Source organism: Mya arenaria, chromosome 6 (genome assembly GCF_026914265.1).
Source record: "Mya arenaria isolate MELC-2E11 chromosome 6, ASM2691426v1".
NCBI classification, from domain to species: Eukaryota; Metazoa; Mollusca; class Bivalvia; order Myida; family Myidae; genus Mya; species Mya arenaria.
The window spans coordinates 67231728-67247152 of NC_069127.1; the positions used below are offsets into that span (position 1 = coordinate 67231728).

Genomic DNA, 15425 nt, shown 5'->3' on the forward strand with positions numbered 1-15425 from the left:
GTCTCAGAATATCAGGAGAGTTTGTAGTTGCATTTTGTATTTGTTTACAGAACGGGTATGTTTTTATGAATAATACAAATACCTACTGACCAAGTGGCATTTTCCCACCTATCCTGAATGATAATTTCATAACTGGTCTAAATTTGTTCAGTGTAAATTAGAAACATATTTGAACGTATATTTAAGATGAATTGAAAAGCTTGCTCATTTATTTAAAATATATATGCTTACTAAATTCAGATGTGTCTGTCTTATCACAAATATTTTTCATCTGCGAAACACAGTTTTAAACAAAGCTCAATTTTTTTTAGGCAATTATAAACCATCAAATATGTATGTCAACGTTTACATTATTCCTTCGTCCAATAGTGACCAACAAAACGAGGCATGTATAGTATCCAAGTGTAAATATAGTCTAGTCAGTTTTGAATATCGCTCTTTTAACTGTGTATTTGCATTAAATCTAGACAGACATACGTATCATAGAGTGTTAATCTTACTTCTTTTTCCAATCATCTGCATGTTTCTGGAGACGGAATGTGCGATTTCTCTTGACGTAGGCAATTTCAGAAAGGTCCTATTCATAATTTACGACTACCAATACATTAAAGTTTTTGGAAGGTTTCCTTATGTTTCTCATTGTATTTCTATTTGCCTGGAACTATGATAATTTTTGGAATAAGAATGCTTTTTCCATTAAAGTGCACTTAATGGATGGCAGGAAGATGATTGAATATTCTATTATAATATTTGTATTATAGAGAGGTTTATTGCAATTTATATATATTATGTCTATTTTAGATGTCCGACACCGTTGTAGTTTGACTGCTTATTGGTAGCGATGGACAGTCAACGCCCACTAGCTACTGCTTAATATCAATTAACATGAAGGCTGTTTTCAAAAATCACTAAGGCATTTTGTATAACCCATAAGGATCAGACTGTAGACGAACTAAAACTGCATGCATTTAGGACAATTATCTTGCTGATTATAATGTTTTGTGTTTTGACCTTTGTCAATAACTGTAATAAAAATATTTGGTATAGTTGAACCTCTGTACACATCATAAGTGTTTAGTTAATAGTATTGAGCATGCAACGACATAGTGCTTAACCTGAAATGACATATAAAATTTTACATTTCAATATTATAAACATATGTCATTTCACTTTACAATAATTCAGTTTTATTTAAATTAATGTAATTAATTATTTCGATCATTTATTTCAACAAGTCAAGTTGAGACGGTTCATCCTACTGTTTTTGCATTAGATCCGGACATATGTAAGCATCATAAAGTGTTAATTTAAAGCCTTTTGCCCTCATGAGGCGTGCTTTCGAAGACAGACTGTGAGTTTCCTAGTATGTGTGTCTCTATTCAAAGAGAGCAATTTGAGGAAAGCCTAATACAAAATTTAAGACTCCCATTACATTCAAGCATCAGACAAGTTTTCCTTAGAGTCTCGTTGTATTGCTACTTTGCTGTCTAGCCTTTAACTGCCATAATTTCTGGAATGAGAATGCTAACTCTCGCACTGTTATCAATATACAAAACGCTCTCCATGAATGGCAACAGGACGGTTGTGTATTTTTGCACTCAGCGGACATGAGCCATACGCTTTTAATTACGAAGGATCTGCTGATGAAATAAATGTATATTTAACACTTAAAACATAATTTCAAAACTAAGTGTTGGTTGTTTTTTATCTTAAGTTTAAAAGTTTTTTTCCAAAATATGTATATTACGATATTGTCAATTTGAAAAGTACCATTTTGATAATGAATTGCAGTAAAATGTAACAGTAAATCTGATTCAAACAAATATACTAGTGATACTTTGTGCATAAAGGGGATATCGTCAAAATGAATGTGCCTGCCGTTTACCAAGTCATTCACATAGCAATCAAACTACAAGTGTAATCAATAACAATGTAAAGGTATGATTTTTTAATCTCACACCTGAATATGTGTAGATTGATTTTACTAATTTTATCATTTTGATACAACTAATACGCACATTCATATAGCTTGGAGTGTCAGAGTATGCCCAAATATATCGTGGGTTCACTCACATAAGAGACGCCGTCTGTTGGTCTCCCAAATAGGACACGAAACAGACCCGAAGCAGTTCATACATTGTGTAAGGGAGATCATTCGAAAACGCAAACAAAGTCCGGATCCCAATTTAGCTGTCTTCGTTGTCGAGCGAAATAAAAAGAAACAATGATGCACAGTAGTGAAAATATAAATCAATACTATAACAGATGTTTGGTAATACACCATATACACAGTGCTTTCTGGGCGAGTATTACGTTATTATGTAACTTCTATAAACATTTCATGCACATTGTAATAGCTTTTAAGGACATGATTTGTCAAATAATTTGTTATAAAATATAACTTCGTTCATGAAGAATATATTTTAAAAACACAACTAACATTAACTGATGATTTGTCAATATTTTGACCTAGATGTATGTTCAAGGTCAAGTTTATCACAAATACGACTGGTTTATTTAATTATCAGTGTTCCCATTATTGTGAAGAAGGGATAGTTTGATCTGATTAAATCATTAAAACCTTCGAAACAGAAATAGCAATTTCGTTTGGGGTTTTTTTCATTGTTAATTCAATTTGAATTTTTTAGATTTGCGTGAAATACTCATTGGGCGTAATTAAAACAGGGTTTCGGGGATATTTTATTGCATATACTGCGCTGTTGTGAAGTCAACTGGATTCAGATGGGAAATCAAAAGTTATTCATCTCCCGCAGTTGTTTTGTGATGTTAATCAGCCTTTCCATGTTATAGTTTGATTTTATTCTTCCAGCAAAGCATGTTTTAATCAATAGTGAAAATAAAAGAGGGGACGTTGCAATATGAAGGGATCATTATTAGGTGCGTATTTACAATATACGACTTACATCTGTTTGTAAACTAGTTTTTGAATACATAATTACCTGTCACTGTCAATATGTTTGATACTTTAACATCCATTATTGATGGTAAAAGAAATGCTTCCCACGATGTCAATAAACGGTTAATAGAACTTGAAGCGACACTTGCATTCGAGTCAAGTGTTAACGATGATAAAGCCAAACTAACACGCCATTAATAACACGCTAAAGGTCGAAAGAGATCAAATAGCAATACTTGAAAAAGACCTCGCAAACGTTTACTGGGTGCAGTAGGATATTATTGTCTTGAATTCTCGATCAATGCGAAATAATTTGCTATTTTCAGGTTTTTCTGAGTAAAGATCCCCTGATGAACGGGAAAATGGGAAATGTTCAAAAATGCTCTATAACCAATTCCGGGATGTTCTTAAAATTGAAATTCTCAGGAATCAATCAAATTCGGCCACATCGCATTGAAAGATATGAGGTATTAAAGAAACGCCTGATCGTAGCAATGTTGAGCCATTTCCTAGACAAGTTACTTGCCTGGAAAGCAGAAAATCTGTGAACAAGGCGTCTCTTCGACGGTTGGCGGCCATGACTCCCATGACACAACCAAAACCAGGTGAAGTGACCAGTTCCCGCCCGTCACCCAGGAGCGCCTTAAACACCTTATTCCCGCAATGATCAATGTCAAAAAGGACGGCAAGACAGCATACCTGGCGTATGATAAAATGTACATTTACAACAAAATGTAAACATTAAACACCGTGAACACTACTGGTTATAACTAGGATTGTGAATGGAAACAGTTAAATGTTCTTGAATGGAATGTCCAGGGTATTCGCTCTAAACTTGATGACCCTTTTTTTAACTTCGTATCTGATTTTGATATTAGAAAGAAACATGGCATACAGTTAAACATCCAATATTAACATTGATGGATATGAATATTTCAATTGTCCGCGACCAATCATTAATTCTCGGTCTGGGTATCAGCTGGACTATATCCCAGAGATTTAATTTAATAATATTTTATTGCATATTTATAAACATTATTACAATTGTCAAAATATTTACATATATGTATACATGTATATATAAAAGTTTGAAATAAATGTTATCAAAGTTGTATGCAAAAGGGTCGGGCCACAAGTTATCCCAGAGATACACATGAACCGTTATGTCAATATGCCAGAATACGATTCACTAGTCAACAGTTTACCTGTACGTTAAAACTCCGATAAACAATGTAATGCTTTTGGTTTAAAAGTATGAACTCTTTAAAGAGAACAATTCGTGTATTTAAATAGTTATATATAGGAAAATATCGGATCATTACAATTGTGGAGATAAGTAAAACTGATATCACGTTACATGTGACTATGAACATAACAAAGCGGAATTGTTGATAGTTGTGGATGATTTCGCTTCACCATATTTATATTCATTACATAAATATGACCCTGTTTACCCTAAATCTTGGTCAAAGAGAGCTATTGTCCATTTATTGAAAAGGGTGTATAAATCTGACCCTGCTAATTACAAATGTATAACATAATTCAATGTTAGTTTTAAAATGATTTCTTTAATTTTGAGAAATAGAATAAATAATTGGCGTGAACTGAATAATACGTTGAGTGATTGCTAGTTCGGGCTCCGTGATATACATTCTACAGCTGATGTCATTTTCCTTCTACATGCTATTATCTAAACTATATTAAACAACAAGGCAAACCGTTTAGTGTGTATTTATTGATTACAAGCGAGCTTTTGATACCGTAAAAATAGATGCGTTATGGATTTAGTTAATCCAAACGGCTATAAGCTGTAAAATGACTAACATGATCAAATGTATTCATAATGATGTACAGGCATGGGTTAAACTATGCTGTGCTTGCGAATTGAAGTTTTCTCATTTTTTCGATGTAACAGTCGGTCTAACACAAAGTGAACCACTTTCTCCTCTTTGATTTATTTTGTTTATAAATTTTATCTTTGAAACTTTCAAACATATACTACAAAGGATTGTATCCAAGTAAATGCTTTTATTCGCTGATAATATTGTAGTATTAACTACAGATACAGCGAGTTTGCAAGTCCAGATGGATGCTATTTACCATTATTCTGTTAAATCGGGAAAAACAATGAATATGAAACTAAGATAAGTGTTTTTGAAAAACGAAAGCAAGCTAGAAGTGTACAGTTATATTTCAATGATGAATATCGTTGAAAATAGTATAACTTTAATTATCCTGGTGTTAACTTAACTTTCATTTTACAGGCAATATGTCACATGCAGTAAACCTGCTAAATGATCAAGCTCTACAGACCAACGATAGTCTCTTGTCTTTGCTTGACAGAGTTCATCTTGAAGTTGAAACTAAATTGTCTTTGTTTGACGCTATGGTAGTTCCAATTTATTGTATGTTTGGGGGTATATACATTTAAGGATGTTGACAAGATACATAATAGATTTCTGAAAATCATTTTGGGTGTAAAGCAACAAAAGCCTAACTCTGCTGTATATGGTAAGCTTGGCAGATTTCCGCTATTCATTTTATGACAGAAATATGCTGTTAAAATTGTGTTAGAATTATGAAAATATAAATTCATCAATGATTATAGTGTATAATGATTAGAATGTCAATGTAAAAAAAAACTATTCTTGGACAAAGAGAATAAATTATATTATTTATCATCTTGGTTTGGATGGATCTCAGACAAAAATTTGATGTAAATATAAATAATTATTATCTTCCTTTTCTTAAATGTAGAATTCATGAGCAGTTTATTCAAGATTAGAATGCTTCTATAAATTATATATCAACACTTTCATTGAATTGTAAATTTGAAGTAAACTTTTGATTTGAAAATGATCTAGTACAATTTTAAATTAATGAAAAGAATATGTATGATCTGTTTTAGAATATCAACACATAACCTTGAAATTGAAACTGTTTAATATTCAGGTACTGCCAGAGCTGATGGAAAATGTAAATGTTATTATTCAAATATTGTAGAAGACGAGTATCATTTTACGCTATGTTGTACACTCTACAATAAATTGAGTCATGCATACTTAGGCAACACATCCTGGCCTTCTATAAACATGTTAAAATCCGTATTACTAAGCAAATCAACAAGTAAATTACTAATTATCGTAAAATTTTATTATATTTGCAATGAAACTAATCAAATTCTACCCTGGAGCTTTAACTGTTTCTTAAACATAGTGTAATAATTAAGTTTAAATGATTTATAATTTGATTGTCTTATTATTATGTTTTGTATATTATGCTCTCTACTGTACTACTTAATCTGTGTGTGTTTGTATATGTGGTGTATTATCACCATGGCCATGTGTTTAATATCCATAGGCAATTTGTATGCCGAGATTTTCCAATAAACTTTGAACTTTTTTATTGAAGCGATCAAACTGATAATTGATAATTATTCGATAGTATGCCTATACAGAATTTAATCAAATTTTGTATTGATATGAAGATAATTGGTAAAGTAAGAGATTGGCTCATTTGGCCAAACCTTTCAAAATGAGAAGTCTTTAACTCGAGGTTTGAAAATGGTGAAACATTTACATGTTGAAATTGAGAAAAGAAATGCCACTTACGCAATTGGTACGTTAAAATCCCTACGCAAGCGTGCACATCCTGCGTTCACATTTAACATGTATAGACTATTTAATGACAGGATTAAAGATACAAGATACAAGAATCTTTATTTAAAGTCGGTCATGTGCTATCAAGAAACTTTAACTCAGTGTGTTATTTTCCTACATGAAAAACAAACAGGCTAACATATCAAAACATAATAGAGCTGGTGACCTGGAAATAAAGATGATTTAGTCTGGAAAGTCGGTTAATGTAGATTAGTGTTGTTAATGTGTTTCAAACTACGTATCAAGAAAACTTAATAAAAATGGAAGTCATGATTTTAACATTTTCGTGTATTTTGGCATGGTTTGCTGGAATAATCATGTATTTTATGTTACTTCTTTACGGCGAATTATAAATAATGACAAGCCTATTCGCCATATAATGAAATTTAATATTTTTATCCGATCAAGTTTATATCTAACGATTTTTTTTCTTTTCTCTTTCTGATTGCTTTTTTATGCTATAAACAGGATAGTAGTTGAATAGTTCTTGTACTGATATTGTCTGTATAGTTTCCATGTAACTATTAATACCTAAGTCACTAGGCGTGTAATGAAATGTGCCGAAGATGTATTGCCCAATATATTTTATCTAACTTAGGTCAAGAGTATAATTACAATTATAGAAGTTAGATAGTGGGTTGTGTCAATTTGGTAAAATGTTTACAATGAGTCAAAACTTAAGATCAGGCATGTAATCAAATTTATCCGAATTAGTATGCCCATACACACGGTTACCAAGTTCGAAAGGATTGGAATAAAAATGGTAAAGTGATAGAGCGGACAAGATGAATTTAGCCAAACTATTGACAATGATAAGGCATGTGATCTGCAATTTTTTGAAAACATTTGGGTTACGCATTTGATATGTGTTTAAATTCATTGGAATGCGTACTCATCATACGTTTACATTATATAGAAATTAACTAAATAATTTGAACCGTAGAGTTGGTTAATACAGACCGGTGATGGTATAAATAATGCATTTCAAACCTCGAATCAAACGGACTAAAACGGACAGTAAAGTATGCCAATGATAAACAGACACGTTTTTCACATTTGTATGTAAGCTTGCATAGTTTGCTTGAATATTGTGGTCTGGGTGTCATGAATGACACATTGATACAGGTCACTTAATGGAAATAATCATCGACTACCTTAATATTTCACAATGAAATATTAGCATTTGTTTTCAAACACGTTTCTTACCTTACCCCCGATAATCTCTACAAAATCCGCCATTTATATTATATCAGAACTACTATCATGTTGGAACGTGTGGCATTGGTAACATAGTTATCATAGTATATAAATATCAAGTTAGTGATCATAATTATGTGACCAGGCCGATAATTATCTGACCGGACTGTGCATTACCGTTTTTACTTATTGATAGTATTTGGAATACTTCTGTTCAGCATGGTTTACTTTCAAGGCATCTAGTTGGTCAAAGGTTTATGTAACCTTTCTTATGATTGGTTCGTGGATATTTCGCTCACTGTTTTCCACGATTTTCTGCAGTCAAGACGTGTTTCATGCAGTCTTATTTTATTAATCTTAAAATCAATGCAAAAGTCTTTTGGAGGTTTGTTTTAAGGTATCCGGCTCCGAAATAAGGTGTTATCCGAAAAGCGGTATATTATTCTGAAAATAACATAACAATCGATCTTTTCACTTATCATATAATCTGTATACACTTACTACTAATTTACCTTACTTTTTAGAGACTTACTAACTATTACATTCACTGTGAGTGAGGGGAGGTGTGCTGAGGCAGTTTTCAATAACACATATTGGTAAGTACAGTGTATGAATGTTATATGTTCAGTACCACTATTCAAGTTTTAAAACAGAAAGACTTAATCAAGTACTTCAAATCACAATCTATAATTAGAATTAGAAAAGAGATAAGGGTTGTGAGCATTTGACGGAAAATTCCATTATATTTGTCTTTACCTTAATGTTGGCATCAAAATCAACCGTTTAGTACTCAAAATAACTGAAGTATTTAAAAGAATGTATCGAAAATATTTTAGTATAACTAGACTTTGATATATGTTCTTAATTACAAACATCATTTACGTAAGCTCCATTATATAATGAACACCTCTCGTAGTTTTGCAACGATGGAATGTTATCAGCCACAAAATATGTGTTCAATATGATTCTAACTTGCGACCACAAAAGCTCATGTTCATTGAGGAACTTAAAAACAATGGAATATCTATATCTATGTCTACACATCGGAGTGGAAATATATTCCATTTATTTGTTCATATCGTTTTTCTGTACCCTTGCATTAAAACCAGACAGACAACAGCATCATAAAGTATTATTCAAGCGCCTGTCGTATTTTTTGTGGAGACGGATAGTGCGATTTCTTTGATGTAGGCGTTTTCAGAAAGGTCTAATTCATAATTTACGACTCCTTATGCATTAAAGATTTTGAAAGGTTTTGCTTTGTTTCTCGTTTTTTTTTCTACTTTGATGCCTTGCCTGTAACTTTAATCATTTCTGGAATTTTACTATTAGAGTGTAAGCCATGGATGACAGAAATACAATTGTATATGATATTGTAATATTTGTATAAAAGATAGGTTTATCGGAAGTTAAAACTACATCTTAAGTATGAAAAGTCGGACCTCGATTGACTTTGACTGTTTATCTTGCTTATTATTTAAGAATCAAGTTTCTTGCTGATTATGATGTGTTTTGTTTTTTTGACCTTAGACACTAATTGTGTCCAAAATGTGTAGTATAGTTGAACCCCTGTGTAACAAGTGTTTAATCAATTATAGTACTGAATATGAAATAATAAATAATATAGTTAACTATACATTTTGAAGATTTAAAGCAGATGTTATATCACTTTCAAAACAAAGTTGTATGTAATGTTAATTTATTATACTAAATTATTTATACGATGCTTACGCTGCTCGTCTAACTTATTTTACATTAGATCCAGACAGACGTTAGCCATTCCAGCGTTAAACTCCGTTATCCTTATGACGCATGGTTTCGAATACAATTAAAGTAAAGCCTTATTTATGATTTAAGTTTCCGACAAGTTTGGTTTAGTGTCTCGTTTTATTGCAACTTAGGTGTCTAGCCTCTGAATGCCATTATTTCTTGAATATGAATGCCTACCGTCGCATTGTTGTCAACATACGAAATATAAACGCACTCTATGAATGGCAGAAAGACGTGTGTGTATATTGCCTACATAAATGATACGATTTTAATTCTCAGGGAGCCTGCTAAACTAAAGTTCGTCCCGCAATTGAAACATAAATTCAAAATAAGTTTTTGCTAAAGTGTCGCTCTTTACATACATATTCAAGTAAATCTTGTTTTCATTACCAAAAATATTAATCAGCATGTTCAACACATCCAGCAGTCATATCAACAGCATTATCAACACAACACTCGAAATATTAATATGAATTTAATTACTGCCATGCATTTTTGTACTGAGAAGGTACAGGTATAAATGTACTACATTGTATTTTGATAGCTAATTGCAGTAAAATGGTAGAGTATATATCTGTTTAAAACCATCGCTACTAGTACATTTCATGAAGAGAATATCCTTGTACTTTAGTTGAAATGATTTAAGCAACGGTACAAAAATCATTGAAAGAACGATCCACATTCATAGAATAATCAACTGCAAGTAAATTTAATACTAATACAAATGTTTTATTTTACTAAATACATCTGAATATTTGTAGATTGAATAATATTATACTAAAGCATGAGTATTTTGATTTTTTTATAAATATATAGTGCAAGTCCATAAGTATCGTAGGCTCGTTTCCAATAAGAGATGCGTTTGTTCGGTTTGCCTCTCTCTCTCTCTCTCTCTCTCTCTCTCTCTCTCTCTCTCTCTCTCAACGGACAACAGAATTTGTTTTTACGCAGGAAACAGACTCGAAGTAGTTCAGAGATCATTCTAAATCACAAATTACTCCCGTGTCACACTTCAGCTGCCTTTAATATCAAGCGAAAATAAAATGAAAACGATGATAGTTACAATATTGGATATATAATTACTGTAAACGATCTACGAGACTACAGGGACGAGCTCAGCAGTCAAAACTTGATCTTTGAGCCTGTTTCAAAGCACCTTGTAACGGTCCGTGAAAAGTCAAAGGTTTAATTGCTTTACGACTATTCAACCACAAATTATCCCAACCCTTATCACGTGAGCACGTTAAATCTTCTTCATTCTATGTGCAGTCACCAGGACAGCCTGATGGAGTTTATTTACATGTGCATCCCCGGCACCCCACCCCTACCAGTTATGATACGCTGGGGTGCCGAGGAAAGACAAGAAGTTGGGTTGGCGTCAGGCCACGCTCACTCTTATGCCCAACTGACCCAGGATTAAAGTCGTCCTAAAAATCTCACAGAGGGACAGTATTAGATTAAAGCTTTTAAACAGGCACCAAGTAAATGTATATATTGTCATCATACGTCGAGCGCACAAATCCCAATATTCAATAATACGGGGTTCAGTATTTATGTTCACGGTGCTTTTAGGGCTAATATCACGCAAAAATTATATAAGGTTTGTTTTTATTAAAATTTACTTTTTTTTCAGAAAATAATTGGTCTAATATTTAGCTTAAATTTTTAAATACGTTCATGAAGAATATATTTTAAACACAATTAACGTAAACAGATGATTTGTCAATATTTTGACCTAGATGTATGCTCAAGGTCATGTTTATTTATTTCAATTCAACGTCTCATTATTTTAAAGAAATGAAAAGTTAATCTGATTAAGTCACTTAAACATTCCAAATTGGAATAGCAACTTCCATCTGTTTCATTGTTTATCTAAATTGAATACTTAAATATGTATTGCTATATGCATTTGACGTAATTAAAAGAGTGTGTATTGCTATATGCATTTGACGTAATTAAAAGAGTGTGTATTGCTATATGCATTTGACGTAATTAAAAGAGTGTGTATTGTTATATGCATTTGACGTAATTAAAAGAGTGTGTATTGCTATATGCATTTGACGTAATTAAAAGAGTGTGTATTGCTATATGCATTTGACGTAATTAAAAGAGTGTTTCGCGGATATTTTATTGCATAAACTGTGTTTTTGTGAAACTAACTGTATTCAGATGGGAAATTAAAAAAACTTTCATCCCCCGCAATTGTTTTCTAATGTTAATCAGCCATGCAATGTTATAATTGATTTTATTTTTCCAGAAAAGCATGTTTCAATCATCATTAAAAAGAAAAGAGCAGACATTGCAATATGAGAAGAGCATTATTAGGTCCGCACTTACAATATAGTCCGCACTTGTGACATTCGCTTTGTCAATACAGGATACCGTGATATGATAGACTGTGTATTGTATTACAAAAAGGAAGGGCACAGTAACCTTAGATTTAACAAAGACCGTATGTAACACATAAGGCACACGGATCCAGGAAAATGGCTTATTTCAGTTACTACATGCCAACTTTATATTGGTTTATTTAAGAAATGAATTGCTGGGTTGATGCCATTATCGGGGTATGAACGCAATTGGGTTGGTCAATGTGTGTGTAGTCCGAAGGACTCCACGCGTACTTTGACCAACCCAATTGCGTTCATATCCCCGATAATGACATCAACCCCGCAATTGATTCCTTATATTTACACCAATAGTCCATTATTTTATTCAAGAAACGTTAAAAAAATACTTCATTTCATTTAAGAAAACCTTTCAGTAATCTGTTCTTACCCATTCTGTAAATAGAACGACCCGACTATAACCGGAAACATTTTTTTCAAATGACGTCACAATAACGCGGGAAAAGATCAAACACTTGAAATCACTTTAAAACGTAAAATTTAAACACTTCTGGTACCAATATATTTAAAATATAATAAACTAACACTTTTAAAAATGTTGATCTATATTGTACGGGACCTGCAGACACAATGCAACCAATAACAAGATTGATGAACGCAATTGCCGAAAGGCAGTTCATTTAAGGAATGGAAGTTGAGGTGTAAATATTGATAGTTTGTCTTCTGTTTTAGAGCAGAATATGATTTTAACAAAAAGCAGTCATCTGCACCCTTTAGTAAACTATATGCACGCAGACTACGCTTGTATTTCAGGTCGGACGTAAAGGGTGTTATTTGTTCATAGCTAATTTCCGTTTTCCACTTAAACTTTACCAACAGCTAATTGTAACATACTATTTGTCAATTGCCTTTTGCCAACTGGAAATTGACAAATGCTATTTAATATATTTATATAAAAAATGCATTATACGAAGTATTGACAGCCGTAATCAGTTTATAATTATATAAAATAAACTGACAACGATTTAATGTATCCTGGCAAATATTCGTTTAAATGAAAACATTAGGACTATTTAAATGATACAGTTTATGATTTGTCAAGAAAATGTTTTAGCATGTTTAACAATAAAACCACTTCTGTTTGTCTTTTGAAAATAGCAATTGCTAAATAGTAAATGTCAATATATTGCATTGCAATTGGCATATAGAAAATGGCAATACAGTGCGACAGAATTGGCAAATAGAAATTCACAATAAAGTAACTTGTAATTAGCAAATTCAGTATTTTAATATGGTATTTTTTATAATTCATGTGTTCTTATACATTGCATTGTCCTTATAATTTACCTACATGTATATATTTTCATGCTGTTCATGACTTACACGTAAACAGATGTTCATCATTTAATTAGGAAAAGAATTGTAAGTTTTAAAAGATACAAAAAGACCCCGATGTGATTTGAACACGCAACCTTCTGATCTGGAGTCAGACGCGTTACCGTTGCGCCACAGGGCCTTGATGAGAATGTATCTTAACTTGTCTTAATATTATTGTCTTTTGTCCGAACAGATATATTGTCGTTGCTTTTACTTTATAGGTATTTCGAACAGTTTAAGAAGCTTTATTTGAAGTGAAACGAAATGAATGTGAAGTATTCAAAATATTCTATACGTTTGAGAGAAGAAAAATATTTGAAATAAAAAGTGACCCCGACGTGATTTGAACACGCAACCTTCTGATCTGGAGTCAGACGCGCTACCGTTGCGCCACAGGGCCACAATAACATCAGATGTGTGATGCCTGCAAATAAATATAAGTATTAACCCGATATCTTAATTTCTATAATGTTCTAGCTTTCCAGAACATAGTTGATTTGTGTTAGCAGTAGTAGTAGTAGTAGTAGTAGTAGTAGTAGTAGTAGTAGTAGTAGTAGTAGTAGTAGTAGTAGTAGTAGTAGTAGTAGTAGTAGTAGTAGTAGTAGTAGTAGTAGTAGTAACAGTGAATAATGTATCACAATTAAGATTTTTGGTTAGTTCACGCGCCTTATGATTTGATCCAACGTTTATTTTTTTCAATGTTCCGTTATGTTCCGAAAACCTATCCACCTTTCCGTCTTCTGTCTTCTCGGATAAAAGGTTTGTTGAAGTGTTTTTAGAAACTTAACTCTCAATCAATCTCTGGTAAAAGATCGAAGGTGGGGCTCCGTAAGCGGCGTAGACTGTGCTATTCTTAATTTAAAATGGTTAAGAAATAGTGAAGTTATTTTGTTTAAAGTCTTCATTCAAAGCAAACTGTCGTCTTCCTATGTAGCATTTATGACGCAATTCATCACGTAGTATGCACATACTTCCACAAACCTTTGAAACTTGTAAAGCTTCTGTAAGCAAACTTAAATAAATCAAAAACAAACTTTTACCTTCCAATGACCATGACATTGAAGAATTCAGTAGTTTATGCTAACATGAAGCACATTGTGAAAAAGATACATACCATGCTTTTGTACTTTTAAGTGTTACCCACTTATGCTAACACAACTAATACAGCAACTTTTTTACGACCTGTGGTACCTTGTAATGGCATTTATAGCTGCACTCTCACAGGTTAACACGTTCACAAATTCTTTAGTGTTTGTCTTTGAATGAGCTAAGTTTTGCGTAAATGTCGGGAAATCTGTGAAATAAGACTGCTGACAAAAGATCAAATATCAATTTAACATATCTACGTTCAAAAATTGATGTTTTTCGGCAAGTTAAACCAAGCACTTAAAGATGTACTCTTACTCCCAAATAAGATTTAACAAATTAATAATGTTGTTTAGATATACTAAAAAGGATCAATAAATGTCGAAAACAATGGTTATTACGAAGGACACCGGATTTAATTTGGAAGAAAGGTGCAGAAAATATAAAAATATTAGACGATAGTGGTACACAGTTAATATTTTAGCATTTACCAATCATTTAATATTTGTTGCGTTTTCAGCTGTAAAATACACGCTTACAATCTTGTTATTAGTTATTGATATTTTCCACAAATGCATTATTTTGTAAGTAGTTTAAGGTCCATCACTCAAACGTTATGTTTGTCATTAATGTGTATGTATTGATTTTGAATAAGGGTGTCATTTTCTGGACTGGTATTCAATACTCATCTTAAGTAAATATTATGGTCATACATCATTGACTTCATTCACTCTATTGGTCAGTCATTTATAACAAAAATCCGATTAGTTACATAGATCAACATAAGACCTGATCTGTTGTAAGTTATCAAATATGAATGGACTGAAGGCATTGATGCCAAAATGAGCCGATTCTGTGACATTTTTTAAGAAAGTGTCAAATCAGTCAATAAGTGAGACTGCAGATTTAAACAAATCATCTGAAAAGTTTACCGTATAATATTTGTTTTTTTAATGGAAAACAAAAGAAAAACAACAACATTTCTGCAACAATGTATGACACAAACTTAACGAAAATTATTTTTAAAAGAAGAAAATTGTGCATACAAATACAATGAATGTTTCCTCGTTT

The 15425-nt window shown here is 32.2% G+C and overlaps 2 non-coding genes across 2 annotated transcripts; both read right to left on the reverse strand.

Moving 5' to 3' along the window:
• Positions 1-13335: 13335 nt before the first annotated feature.
• On the reverse strand, positions 13336-13407 carry Trnaw-cca (transfer RNA tryptophan (anticodon CCA)). The gene has a single exon. It is a non-coding gene; the product is annotated as a tRNA-Trp (tRNA).
• Positions 13408-13596: 189 nt separating this feature from the next.
• On the reverse strand, positions 13597-13668 carry Trnaw-cca (transfer RNA tryptophan (anticodon CCA)). The gene has a single exon. It is a non-coding gene; the product is annotated as a tRNA-Trp (tRNA).
• Positions 13669-15425: the final 1757 nt, after the last annotated feature.